General features: G+C 46.9%; 1 protein-coding gene across 7 annotated transcripts in view; it reads right to left on the reverse strand.

Annotated features, from left to right (window-relative positions):
• ST6GAL1 (ST6 beta-galactoside alpha-2,6-sialyltransferase 1) overlaps positions 1–14039 on the reverse strand; it is a 120231-nt gene that overhangs the window by 35257 nt on the left and 70935 nt on the right. Inside the window, exon 1 of one of the 7 annotated variants that reach the window (XM_027061222.2) lies at positions 7857–8367. The exons of the other annotated variants lie outside the window; for them this stretch is intronic. The gene's annotated coding sequence lies outside the window, so the exon portion shown is untranslated. Of the gene's footprint in view, positions 1–7856; positions 8368–14039 lie in introns of those variants that run through there. 7 annotated transcript variants of the gene reach the window in all.

Here is a 14039-nt window from a genome sequence, read left to right on the forward strand (position 1 = left end):
ATATTTTTAAGTTATTTCTTATCAAAGAACACTTAGTGATATGTGAAATTTCTACCAGTATAATGCTAACTGGAAAAAATAGGTTGTAAAACTATATATAATATTCTAGTCAAATCCAAAAACATAAAAATTTTAATGTACATGTGAGAGAAAGGACTAGAAAAAAACAAAACAACACTGGATGGTAGAATAATGTTTTCAGCTTTTACAATTTTTTGCATATTCCAAAATTTCTAAAATGTATATGCATTACTCTTAGAGTTGGAACAATAGTACAAAAATAAATAAAATTTTAAAAAGCTACAAACAGAATTCGATATTCGAGCATCTGACTCTTGACTTCAGCTCAGGTCATGATCTCACGGCTCATGAGTTTTTGAGCCCTGCAGCCCCATGTCAGGTTCTGTGCTGACCGGGCAGAGCCTGCTTGGGATTCTCTCTCCCACTCCCCTCTGCCCCTTCCTCGCTCACTCTCTCTCTCTCTGTCTCTCAAAATAAATATATAAACTTTAAAAAAAAAGAAAGGAAATATACATATATAACACAATATTAACTTAAAATATACAAGGTAATACGTAATAATATACAAAATGTATAGATAATTGTGTATGAATTTATGTAGCAACAGGGGGAAAATTCTTCAAACACTGTAACAAAAAAAAAAGTGAAACAGAGAATGTTATCTGTGCATCCATCGTTGTGACTAAAAGTTACTCACGTCCAAATATCTAGGAAAAAATGTACCTGACTGAGACCTGGTGAGCAACTGGTGAGCAGAGAGAAGTTCTCATCTTTCAGTCTGACTTCCTTTATTACGCTTCTTATGTTACTGGCAAAACTGTTAGGGACAACACTGAAAATACATTTCAACCTTGTGTATCAACCCCACGCACACTATTGGGCTGGCCTTGAAGCCTGTCCTGGAAGATGCAGCGTTAACAGAACTCAGAGGAAGCCAGAGTGGCCATAACTCCCTCCCTCCCTTGACCCAGGAGGAGACACCCGCCCGCCTTGCAGGCCTGGGGTTCATTCCGGCAGGAGGGCAGCTGTGGGCGGGCCCTGGGTATGTCACACAGGGCAAAAGCGAGAGGTGCCTTGTGGTGTTCCTTGTCAAAAACTCAGGGGGCTCCTTATCAGATCAAAGAACTGGCGCCCAGGCACTCCTGGTCAAGTCCTAAAATAGCTCTGAGACCTCTTCCTCTTTTCATGTCATGTATGTTTCCTTTGTGGCATAAGAGTTTGTAATTACGCATGCGTTCGTATGATTATCTGATTACCAGCTGCCTCCTCTGCTAACAATGTAAACTCCTTAAGTAGGAGCCTTCTCAGACTTCTTCACTACGATCTTCAGTGCCTGGATGAGTGTCTGGCACCTGGTAAGCACTCGATAATTATTTGTTGAATGAGTGAAAGATTACCAGGCCTTCAGAGGCCTATGCTTCCCTCAGGCCACACTGATGGAAAAGGTTCTTTCTCGGCACCCTCATGAGGAACACTGAGGGTAGCCCCCTGCCCTCTAGGTGACGCCTCTTGCCTATGAGTGCTGATTTGCTGCCAACCCCCGCCCCCCCCCCCCCCCCGACCCCGCAAGCTGCTAGACCATGTGACTTGTTTGAATTCAGGGCACAAATAGTTAATGCAAATCTTCCTGTCCCTATCGATTGCACCTGTTCAGAACAACTCGCCCTCCTAGGATGTAACAACCACTCCCTGCCCGATTTCCAAAAACCAAGTAGCTGAAACAAAAGTGGCCCAATTGTTGATGTCCATCTACCATAGGTGAGGAGAGTCTTCCGGAAGTAGTCACTGCTGCTCGTAAGGCTGCAGTGGTGGTGAACTTCACCCAGCTGCAGGAATTAGAATCCTCAATTCTCTGGGTGAGAAACTTTGGCCATCAGCTACCATTTATTTGGTACTAGCTGTGTGCTCAGCACGCAGGGGTTGAGGTTAAGAGCTCTGGGATTAAACAGATTGGGGGCAAGAGTCCAAACTCTCTCACCAGTTACATGACCTCTGGCAAGCTACTCAACCCTCTAAGACTCAGCTTCTTTATCTGTAAAATGGGAGTAATAATAAAAGACCCTATCTCATAGGATTGTTTAAATAATCAAGTAAGGTGATACACCCATAGGGATTACGATAGGCTTGTGACAAAGACCACAGGCATCACTTCATTTACTCCTCACCATCCCCTCTGGTGCACCCCATGGTTGTCCCAGATTACACATGGGTAAGCTGAAATAGGGAAGAGGAATAATTTTCTCAGAGTAACTCAATTGTGGCATTCCAAATGCCCTATGTTCTTGCACCCTTTGTTGCCCTGCAAGTAAATTTCCTTCTGATGAAATGTCTTTTCCTCCCCTGTTCACACGGGGCCACACCCACTCAGTCCCCCACCATCCCCTGCACCAGCTTATGTGTCCCTGGACTCTGAAGACTTTCTTGAATCCCCCCCCCCCCCCGAGATCCATACAACTCCACTGTGCCTGTTCTGGCTCTCATCAGACTACGTGACATTTAGCTGTTTGCAGGTCTGTCCCACCCAGACGGAGAATTCCTTCATCTAGCCAGGTTCGGAACCGTAAGTGGGACGTGCTCAGTTGTGTCTGAATGAAAGAGCGAAGCTAGCTCTGACACCACCCCTCCCCATTCCCCATGCCCTTCAACGATCAGATCCACACTCATCCTTGCACCCATCCGTCACCTTCAGTTGCTAGAACCCCCTTTGCAGCACTGTCGCTGCAGAAGCTTATTTTGTCTGTGAGATACACAGAGTGAGAGGGAATTTACCACCTCCCGGGGGGGCGCATATAGCTTTGTGAACAGCTCTGCCCCTTAGAAGGTCTTAAAATGAAGAGAAATCAGCTCCCCCATAAAAATAAACTAGGGGGTTAAGCTCTGCTTTTTGGAACCACATAGATTCAGAATGAGAACCACGATGACATGTGGAGCCTTGCTCAGTGCTGAGAACTTCATGTGCACCAGCTCATTTCATCCTCACACAACTCCATGCAGACCACACCACCTGCTACCAGCATCGGTGAAGTCATTTCCCCTCCACCGGGACACTCTTCTTCACCCCTAGAATATTTTTGCAGCTGGCTCACTGTAATTCTCCCCACGCTGTTTCTGTCCTGACTCGTGGTGATATCAACATCCACCTACAGAATGGTTCTAGTCCCTGGTCTCTCAGTGAATCTCTTCTACTCCAGTGATTGTGCCTTTAGCCACTCACCCCCAAGGTCATATCTCCGATCTTATCATTTTCATAAAAGACTCCACAGTCTTGATTTTCAGGACCACCACCCCCACACACCATTCCTATCTTCGTAGCTTTGTCCAACTAGTTCTGACCTCCAACTGTCTTCTGTGGTTCCTCCTATGACCTTCTCATGGTCTCGCACTTCCTTCACAGCCTCACTTCCCTTCCATCCCAGATTAAACTCCACAGTCACTCATTAAATTGAGCTCCCCCATCACACAATATTGGATAAACCCCAATCCTGGTTAAAGCCAACTCTCTGTGCCCCTCCACACCTGCGAGCATACAGGTGCATATGTAAAGAAAATCAAAAAACGATACTTAGTAGAGTTTGCCTCAAGTTCATGATCATAAACTGCCGGTAGCTGCTTTATGCTTCCTAGTAATCACATGCTACTTTTCTAGTCAATTCACCTGCCACTCGCCTAGAGGACTATGTGACTTCATCTCCATGAAAAGTCCCCTCATCTTCCCCTTTCCTTGGTGAACGTGCTACTTACTCATAGAGAGAAAAGAAGCTACCAGAATCGAATCACCACATGTGCACCTCTGTACCACAGCTATTCACCTTACCTGCATTTATGTCCAAATGACGTCTTGTTACTGTGGATGCACCCAACACTTGCCGTACCCAACATTTGCTCCACTAGAACTCATATTTATTTCTTAAAATATTTTTTAACGTTGATTTATTTTTGAGAGAGAGAGACAGAGCGCAAGGGGTGGGCGGGAGGGGTGGGGGAGTGGTGAGAGCAGAGAGAGAGGGTGACATAGAATCCAAAGCAGGCTTCGGGTTCTGAGCCATCAGCATAGAGCCCGGTGCGGGGCTCGAACCCACGAACCACGAGATCATGACCTGAACCAAAGTCAGACACTTAACCAACTGAGCCACCCAGGCACCCCAATGTGCCACTAGAACTTACATACTCTGCTTAAGGATATTCTTCTATAAAATCTCCCCTTTTTCTTCTGCGTCATATGTATCCCTCTCTCAAAGATGATGCTTATCAGCACATAGACATGCTATTGTTTCTCCTATCTTAAACAAACATACAAACCCCTCTTGGTTGATGTGAGGCAACATGAAACACACAGCACCACCTACGAAATACTCTCATCCAAAATGTTCCACCTGTATATAATCAAGCCTTTACATGTCATTCCAGTTTTGAGAAAACACAGGAGAAAGAACAAGTTAAACGACACCGCAGACAGAAGCCAGAAAGCAGGGCATTCTACAGAACTGAACTAGTTTCATCAACGGGTCAATGGGCATGAAAAACAAACGCCTTAAAAGGCAAAAATGTCATATGCAATATGCAGACTTTGCTTGAATTTTGATTTGAACAAAATACCACCAGGGACAAATGGGGTCCCATTATCAAATGGGGATATCTGAATATAGATCTGGTATTAAATGATATTAAGAAATCATTGTTGGGGTGCCTGGGTGGCTGAGCCAGTTAAGCGTCTGACTTCAGCTCAGGTCGTGATCTCATGGTTCGGTTCATGAGTTTGCACCCTGCATCGGGCTTCCCTGCTGTCCGTGCAGAACCCACCTCAGATCCTCTGTCTCCCTCTCTCTCTGTCCCTTCCCCCCTCGTACTCTTACACTGTCTCTCTCAAAAATTAATTAAATTTTTTTTTAAAAGAAATCATTGTTAATTCTGTTAGGTATGATTATATATGTGTTTTTTTTAAAACAGTCAGTCCTATGCATGTGAAGTAGAGATGAAATCTACTTTACAACACTTCAGCCACAAAACAGATGAAGCAAATATGAAAAACACGTAATGTCATTTTTTCAAGTGTGTTCAAACTAGGCTAGGTCAGAAATAAGAGAGACTTGCAGACTCTTCTTGGACAATATCGTTGGGTGGGAGTGGGCAGAGCTTAAGCTCAAACAAAAAAAAAGCACGGGAGACAATTTTTTTCTGTTTTACTGAAGGAATTCACTGAAAAAGACACATGACTTTACAACGGTCACACATTTTGCCATGGCGTACATTCTACATTATAATCGCCATTTCCCTGTCCCTCCTGCGTAACTTCTTGACCTCATTTGACCTTCCAGCTGCTGCCCTCTTTCCTTCGCAGTAAAACTCCTTGAAAGAACGTTGTACAGTTACGGTTTCTAATTTTCCTCTTCCCATCCTCACTTGAACCCACCCCAGCAGGCCTCCGCCATCTCCAGGAAACGGCTCTTGTCTACGTCACCAAAGACCTCCGTGACCTCCATGCTGCTAAGTAAATGGCCAGTGCTCAGTTTGCACCGTGTTTGGCTCCTCAGCAGTATTTTGAGAAGTTGGTCATTTCCTGCTTCTGGCTTCCAAAACCTACACGCTCTCCTGGTTTTTCTCCACCTTACTGGTCATTCCTCCATAAATCTCCGTTGCTAGTTCCTCCTCATCTCCCCCATCTCTGCACACGGAAGTGCCCCTGGGTTCTGCACTTGGCGTTGGCAACACTCATTGTCTGTTTGTTGTGAGCACCTTGTGGTCGGGTCTATCCCTCTTCTACCCATTTTGCACTCAATCCATGCTTGTTGACATGCACCAGAATGAGATCAGAAAACAGGTTATGTCAGTGAGTTTCTGTGAAAAGGAAGTACTTAAGAATTGAAAACACACCAACAAAACAGCAGGGTCAGGATGGGGGTGTAGAATAAAATACTATACTCACTTGACTATTTCCCTATCACCTATTACCAGTGAGGGGAGGCAGCACTGCCCAGAGCACTGATGGTCAGACTTCGAGCATATCACAATTATCAATAACTGGGGCGCCTGGGTGGCTCAGTCGGTTAAGTGTCTGACTTCAGCTCAGGTCATGATCTCACATCCCGTTAGTTCGAGCCCCGCATCAGGCTCTGTGCTGACAGCGCAGAGCCTGGAGACTGCTTCGGATTCTGTGTCTCCCTCTTTCTCTGCCCCTTCCCTGCTCACGCTCTATCTCTGTCTCTCTGTTTCTCTGTCACTCAAAAATGAATAAACATTAAAAAAAAAAAAAGAACTATCAAATTACTTATTGAAATGCAGATTCCTCAGTCATTCTGATCCACGTGGTCTGAGATGGGGCTCAGAGATGGGCATTTAGCAAGCACCCGTGTGATTCTGACACAAGTGGTCCCACCCACACATCATGCTCTGAGAAAAGGGCAGCTGAGGGCACCATGACTCAAAGTGAGATCCGCAGTTAAGGCTAGTCTGAGAACGCTTTCTCAAGATCCGGGATGGATTCCAGGATAGGAATCTAATGTAATCAACTTTTATACTAATTCGAAGGAGTAATTTTATGCCTATTGATCCTAACAATAACTTTAAGAGTATTCCAAAAATTCCTCCTCGTTGCATTTTAGAAGCTATTGATGTGGGAGAGGTTGGCGGGAAAGAAAAGGATTCTTCACAGATGGTGCGAGAAGCCCTGGCTTAGGAGAAAGGGTTCACGCTCTGTCATCTCAAAAGCCCAGATTCAAATCCTGACCTTTCTACCTGTCAGTTATATGAGGTTAGACCAGTCCATCAGCTTCTAATAAGCTTGTGTCTTCATCTGTAGAGGATGGATAATAATACTTTAAAAATTCACCCCTGCAGGGTTATAGCGACAACTTAATGATAGACTTCATCGCTTTGTTCCAGCTAATAATTGTTGAGCTTTTTCACCACGTGCTGAGTACTCTACACAAGGGCCAAGCTCCTGTAATTCAGCAAGCTCATTTAATTCCTGAAGAACAGTCCCTGAGGCAGGTACCGCTCTCAGCAGCTTCCACAGTCCCCGGAGAGGTGGTCCAGGCTGCTGACTCATTCCCAGCCCCTGGCCACCGAGCTCTATTAGTGGGAGCCAGCAGAGGTCAAAAAGTTTATACTTGTGTCAAAATATTTCTGACAAGTCACAAATCTGCTCAAGCTAGAAACATATTAAGCCACAGGAAACCAACTTGCAGTTAGTAAATCTGCGAAGCGAGTGAAAGGAAGCCTCCAGAAAGATTCACAGGGGGGTCTGAGTAGCTGTGCTTTTGCAAGTGTTTACCTGAGGGCCAGAGCAGCTGCGGAGGAGCTCTGGTGGGGAGGGGGATATCCTGCCCGGATCAAAGCCCCGGAGATAAAGGGGCTTTCACTCCTGCTTGCCCCAAATGTTCCAGACCCAGGCTGCAAAAAGTGTGTCTTCATGGAGATAAGATCTTTTCCCAGCCAGGCAGGCACTAATGGAGAAGGAACACCTGAGGACATTTCCCTGAGGTTTTTCCAAAAGCATGAGAACAGAGCTTTGTGGGCGGGTATTGAGTCCCCACCACAGACAGGTTGCCCTGTGGTTTCTGACCAGAGCCAGTCACCCTGAACGGGTAAGGAGAGCTCTGAACTCAGGATTCACGGAGCCACGGCAAAGGGAAATCACTGGCCTTTTGCTACTGTCTTCAACCTTGCGCCTTTCAACGGTGGATGTATATTTGTAGAAATGTTTGCCTTCCCATTTGACAGGTGCCAGGCTGAAAGGGGGCACGTCACACCCCTTCAGCTCCCTCTCCCTATGATGCCCACTGCCCAGGACAAGCAATCAAAGCCCCAGCCCCAGCAGGCATCTTGCCCCATCTTACCACACTGAGAAACACCGTGTACTCCACTCCATCCGAACTGAGCCAAGGAAGGAGCAAAAGGGCCTATAAGGAGGGTTAAATAAATACTGCACGCCTCCTAAGCAACAGGTCCACCCCTTTTTCCTCCACACTTCAACCCACACCCAACAGAGAAGCAGAGAGAAAAGAAAATGGGCCTACCTCCTCCTCAGGAAATGGAGCTGTTTCATCTCCCCTTAATAGTTAAAAAAGAAGTAAGTTTATATCACAGAAGTCTCTACACCTACAAAAAGGTATAGGGAGTAACACAATGAACCTGTTTTCAGAGCCCAGCTCCAAGGATTACCAACATTTTGCCAACTTCGTGTTACCTCTTTCCCCCTTTTTTTTCTCTGGAGAAATTTAAAACAAATGCCAGCTCCCCTATCTTCTCCATTGGGGTTCCATAAGAAAATTAAGCCCTGATGTCCTACGTATGACATCCATTTACGTAATGAGTTAACTTACCTCCCTGGCATCCAGGATGGTGTCAGCTATGTGCCATCCTTGGGAGAAGTGGGACCACAGGCCCTCGAATAATTTTCCATGGAGCTTAATTCTCTATAACTCACACACACACACACACACACACACACACACACACACATCCACGCACACACACGCACCGGGTCTGTGAGAGGATATGTGAGGATATATATAAAACCCCGATCCCATTATCACTTAATATCCAATCCACTTTCAAATGTTTCCCAGTTCTCTCAAAAGTGTCTTTTACACTAAATTCCTTAAATGAGGATCCAAACGAGGTGGGCACATTTTGTTTGGATGATCTACCACTCTCAACTCCTTTTAATGTGAAATCGCTCCCCACTCCCTGATTTTTCCTTTTCAGGACATATATTTGTGTAAGAAACTAAGTCATTTGTCCCAGGAATGTGCCTAGAACGGAATCCTGCGGAGGACCTCCTTGCGGTATTGTTTAACTTACTCCTCTTTGTTCTGTGTTTCCTTCCTGTAAACGGAGTGTTGGATTTCAAGGCCTGTTGGGATTCAGTGGTTTCAAGTTGAATGGTTCTCCCAAGTTGTTTATATGTAGGAGGGCCTAAGTCCTGGTTGCCTGGGGGAGTGCAGGGTGAGGGACACCAGGAGAGGCCTGAGCTCCCCCACTTTGCAGAAGTTCCAGAGTTAGTGAGAACATCATACACAAATGTTTACAGTTATACTGTGATCCAGCCAGCGACACGGCAATGCAGACACCAGCCAGAAACCCCACGCTCCCCAGAATGTGCCTTCCAGTGAGGGGATAAGTGAAGAGTAAAACAAAACAAATACGTACGTCATGTTTTGGAAGTGGATAACCACTATGCAGAAAGTTAACGCAGGGGAGACGGATAGGGACCACAGGGTGTATGGGAGAAGGATGGAGATCACTGTTCAACTGGATGGTCCAGTGTTCAACTGGATGGTGAGAAAGCCTCACTGAGAACACGGCGCTGGTGCAGACAGACTGGAGGGAGGTGAAAGGAGGGGGTCATGCAGATATCTGAAGGAAGGGGATTTCAGGTGGACGGAACAGCAAAAATCCCTGGGCAGGGGCAGGCCTGACCTGTTTCAAGAACAACACGGAGGCCAGAAACAGAGCAGAGCGAGAAGGGGAGCAGAAGATGAGGTCGGGAGCATAGGAGCCAGATCACCTAGGGCCTTAGACAGGTGTAGGATTCCAGCTTACATTCTGAGTAAGACTTGGCCGACCTATGTTTGCCAGGGATCATTTGGGCTGCTGAACTGAGAAGCAAATGTGGTAGGCAGCAGCCTGAAGGAGGTTAAAGAAGAAGAAGAAGAAGAAGAAGAAGAAGAAGAAGAAGAAGAAGAAGACGACGACGACTTTTCAAGAGTCCATTGCAACAACCCAGGTGCAAACGGCCCATGAACCACTTACTCTTTACTGGGTGCTAGCAATTTAGAGATATAACCAAATGTGATCCTCTTTTAGAAACAAAAAGGAAGTTCTGAGAGAGTTTAAGCCATTTGCTCAAGATGCCATTGTCAGTGGTCAAACTAGATTATTCTAACTGCCCAAACTGCTCTGCTGTCCAACAGATGTCTCTCAGGACCCTTTAAAGAGCTCCTAAGAGCCTGGCTGCTTTACCAGGTCAACTACTGGTGCTGGTCACCATCCTGGACCCTCTGGTGACACCTCTTTACTCTGCCCTGATCTCCACTCCTTAACCCCTCAGTGTGCAAACCTCACCCTCATCTGTACCTTAGAACCTGAACTTTCTGTCCCTAGAGACCTTGACCCCCTACAACCCCCAGAGGGTACTTCAGCCAGCCACAATACCTCCAAGAAGCAGTCCATGTGTCCCGGCTTCCAGAAACCTTCACCACAATGGGCGCCCCCACACCACTTTTTTTTTTTTTTTAAGAGAGAGAGAGAGAGAGAGAGAACGAGTTGGGGAGGGGCAGAGAGAGTGGGAGAAAGGGGATCCAAAGCAAGCTCCGTGCTGACAGCAGAGAAGCAGGCTCCGTGCTGAGGGCAGAGAGCCCGATGCGGGGCTCAAACTCACAACCATGAGTTCATTACCTGAGCCAGAGTCAGACGTTCAACCAACTGAGCCACCGAGGCGCCCCGAGGGCTCCCCTTTCTTGCTTTGTGCCAACTGTGCTGCCACTTAATCCTGTAATGACTCCTCTCCCTGCTTCTCATGTCAGGGATGGCTGGCTGCCCCACCGACATCGGGATCCTGCTACCATTCAGAGTTGTTGAAAGTGGCGGCCCACCCAGGGGTTCCATTTTCCAGCAAGCGCACACGCACACACATACACACTCTGTCCCGAGGTGGGACAGGTGGCCTACGAAATGGGATCAAAAATAACAGGTGCCTCTGCTAGGCCAAGATGACTAGGAAGTGTAGCTAGCATCACCCTAACCGAGCTTCTTGGTAGAGACCTCCCGCATCCTTATTCCTACTCCTCTGGGAGCATCAGCAGATTCTCTGCAGTAGATTCTTCCATCATCCCAGGACTTCCCCGAGCACAGTGGATTAACAGAAGCTCTCCTCAATGTATTAAAAGCCAGAGGTTCCTGAGTCCTCCATACCAAGTACCTTTCCGATTTGTTTCCCCCTGCTGTGATTCCCTGATGTGAAGGACAAAGGCAAAAGAAATGCAGACACAATTAAATTTCCTTATAACCTGCAGCCCACTGACAACTACTTGAGGCAGGCAGAGGATGCTTTCCTCCAGGAACTCCCGACTGTTTTAATGTTAATGCTCTTGTAGAGGCAAAAAACAACCTTAGCTTGACAGTAGCTAGGCCCCCAGGATCCTGTAAGTCTTCTGTAACATAGGAAAATCCTTCTGGAAACTTCCTTGGTTTCTACTGGCCCCCAACTTAAAAGTATATAATCACTTGCTCCTCAAAATCCCACTGCAGCTCTTTCTGCCCAAGGGTCCTATCCCCATGCTTTAATTAAACCACCAAAAAAAAAACGTCTCAAGATTTCTTTCTTGACCGTCCGCTCCCGGTCATCAAATCACATCAATCCCCAGGTTTTAAAAGATGCTATCGGCCACATTTAATTAAGAATGTGGGCTCTTGTCAAATGAACAAAGATATTGCCGCCGGTAAGAGGTTCTGTTCAGCATGAGATTACCATTGTTATCACAATCAGTTGGTAAAATTTCAGCGTGATACAAAGAAATGGATGATTTCTTTGCCCTGGACAGGTTTGTTTTGTTTTGTTTTGTTTTGAATAAATGTGCTTCTGCCATCTGGCTTTTTGAAATCCTCCAAGAGTCTCGTGGGCAAGGAATGCTGGTTTGTGTGGCCTGAAACTTACCCCAATAAACTCATGACTTTCTGATCCCAGCTGGCCTCCTGAAAAACAGGTTTTATTGGTTGGCTAGCTATGTAGGGTACTTAAAAAAAACTACCCACAACTGCCCTCAACTAGGCAGAATTAAGTCATTCTATGCTTATCTGGAAGAATCTGGCCCCCAAGTGCTTAAAAGTCAGGAGCCCAGCAATGTAAAACCAGATTTTTATTGACTGCCAGATCAAACAGATACAGGTCTCTCACCCATCATCTCAGTGCTCAGCAGCTGAAGGCAGGCAGCCATTACATCAGAAAGACACCCTGCTCTGGGACAGAACAGAACTGTCACAGCTGAGCACAGTAACTAGGTGGCCCAGAATTCTCACTGAAGAGCAAAAGGGGACCAGATGGCAACAACGCACGAGGGAAAGAGTTCTACTGAAAGACCAAAGATGAAGAATTTTCTCTTAAATCCTGATACCAAGGGTCTGATGACCCACATCCGTCTCTTCGAGCCCCAGTTTAACTGTCTTTAGTGAGAACAATGATGTCTGCTAATGTTGTCTTAAACATGACGGTCACCAGGAACTCCTCGGCTGGAGATCGTGCCAGGGGCTGTTTATTCTTCCCTTCCATTTTGGCTTTACCCAACCAGACAGGAGAATGGCAGGGCCAGGGTTGTTGACATTCCCCGGAGCCCAGAGTCACTGAAGGGAGCTGCTGTTCTTAGAGGCAGCCACCAAGGTGATGAAATGTTTACCTCTCTCACCTTGGCAAATTGATCTCTTTCCTAGGACCAGCCCAAGGCCAACTGGGCCACCATACAAAGAGAAAAGGGAAGAGAATGTAGAGGAACGAGGGTTTGATCAAGTCTGTCCTCAGGGTATACCCTACCCCTAGTCCCACAGCCATAAGGGTCAGTGTAGGTGAAAGGAACCACTCAGGTACTACTTTTCCATATCACCTGGGCATTAACATCACCTAGGATGCATCTAAAAATATGGATGTCAGGGGTGCCTGGGTGGCTCAGTCGGTTGAGCATCCAACTTCAGCTCAGGTCATGATCTCATGGCTCATGAGTTTGAGCCCCACATCAGGGTCTGTGCTGACAGCTCAGAGCCTGGAGCCTGCTTTGGATTCTGTGTCTCCTTCCCTCCCTGCCCCTCCCCTGGTCACACACTTGCACGTGCATGGGCACGTGTTCCCTCCCTCTCAAAAATAAATAAACAAAAAAATTAATAAAAATACAGATGTCCAATACTGTCCTCAGTAGATTCTGATCTAATTGGTCTAGACCAATAGAGGCCTAGAGAAATATGAATGTTCACAGGAGGGTGGGCTCAGGCAGAGTGGGAGGAAGCCATGCTAGTTCAGGCTAAGCGTGAAGGCAGGGGATGAGCCAAAACCATGGCCTCAAGCGTGTGCAGTCCCTGCTTAGAAGAGGCTCCTCCACAACCCGAGGAGTCTGCTGTCCCTTCATGGCCCAGAGTTACTGAGAAGGGGGCGGGGCTTCAGTCCACGGTTTTGGGAATCTCAGGCCAATCTGTTGTCACTTCTGGGCTCCCCACCCCAACGGGAAATGTGAACAATTCAGGTCTGTCCTGAGGTCAGAGGCGGGGAGTCACGACTACCAGAGAGAGTGCTAATTGCCCTGGCATCAAGGTGTGTGTTTCTTTCACCTTCTCTCCTCCCAGCTGTGAACCTGACTTAGGTCACCAGATCACACAGGTAGCAATGTGGCTAAAGTATAATCTAATAGGCAAAGGAGTGTGCTCCATTCTGGGCAATCACAGACAAGGGCTCACACTCAACTTCTACTCCTCGTGAATGGTCATTTTCTCCTAGAGGGGAAGGGCTGGTATTCTGGAGTTTTCTACATTCACTTCCCTCCCCACCACACATACACAGAGACCACTTTATAGCTGCACCTACTTGGTGCTTAATGGAGCAAGCAGACGGTGGACAGTTTGGATATTTTTCTTTCGGGGCCAGATCCACAAATCTCAGCCCTAATTAATCTCACCCCCAAACCTCCCTACTTGGTCATTCCCTCCCCTTCATTTCCGGGATCCAAGAGCATGCCCATAACCAGCCCATCTCCATAGAGGAAGCTTCCCAGACTCTCCAGGCTGGAGCCCTCGCCGTGTAGACTCCCACCACACTCCCGACCTAGGTGAATGCTCTCTTACAGGCATTCCAGGTGCTGGGAGTGAGGGGCGGGGGGGGGGGGCTGCTAATCTTATTCTCCTTCTAATCAGAGATAGGGCTCTATGGGGATTCTGCTGCTTCAGTACCGCTAAGCACAAGGCATACAAACAGTACTCAGTATCCGGACCAGGGCTCACCGCCCGGGCCTGTAAATGCATTATGTTGAGGGTGGAAGGTG

This window comes from Acinonyx jubatus, chromosome C2, assembly GCF_027475565.1.
Source record: "Acinonyx jubatus isolate Ajub_Pintada_27869175 chromosome C2, VMU_Ajub_asm_v1.0, whole genome shotgun sequence".
In the NCBI taxonomy this organism is placed as follows: domain Eukaryota; kingdom Metazoa; phylum Chordata; class Mammalia; order Carnivora; family Felidae; genus Acinonyx; species Acinonyx jubatus.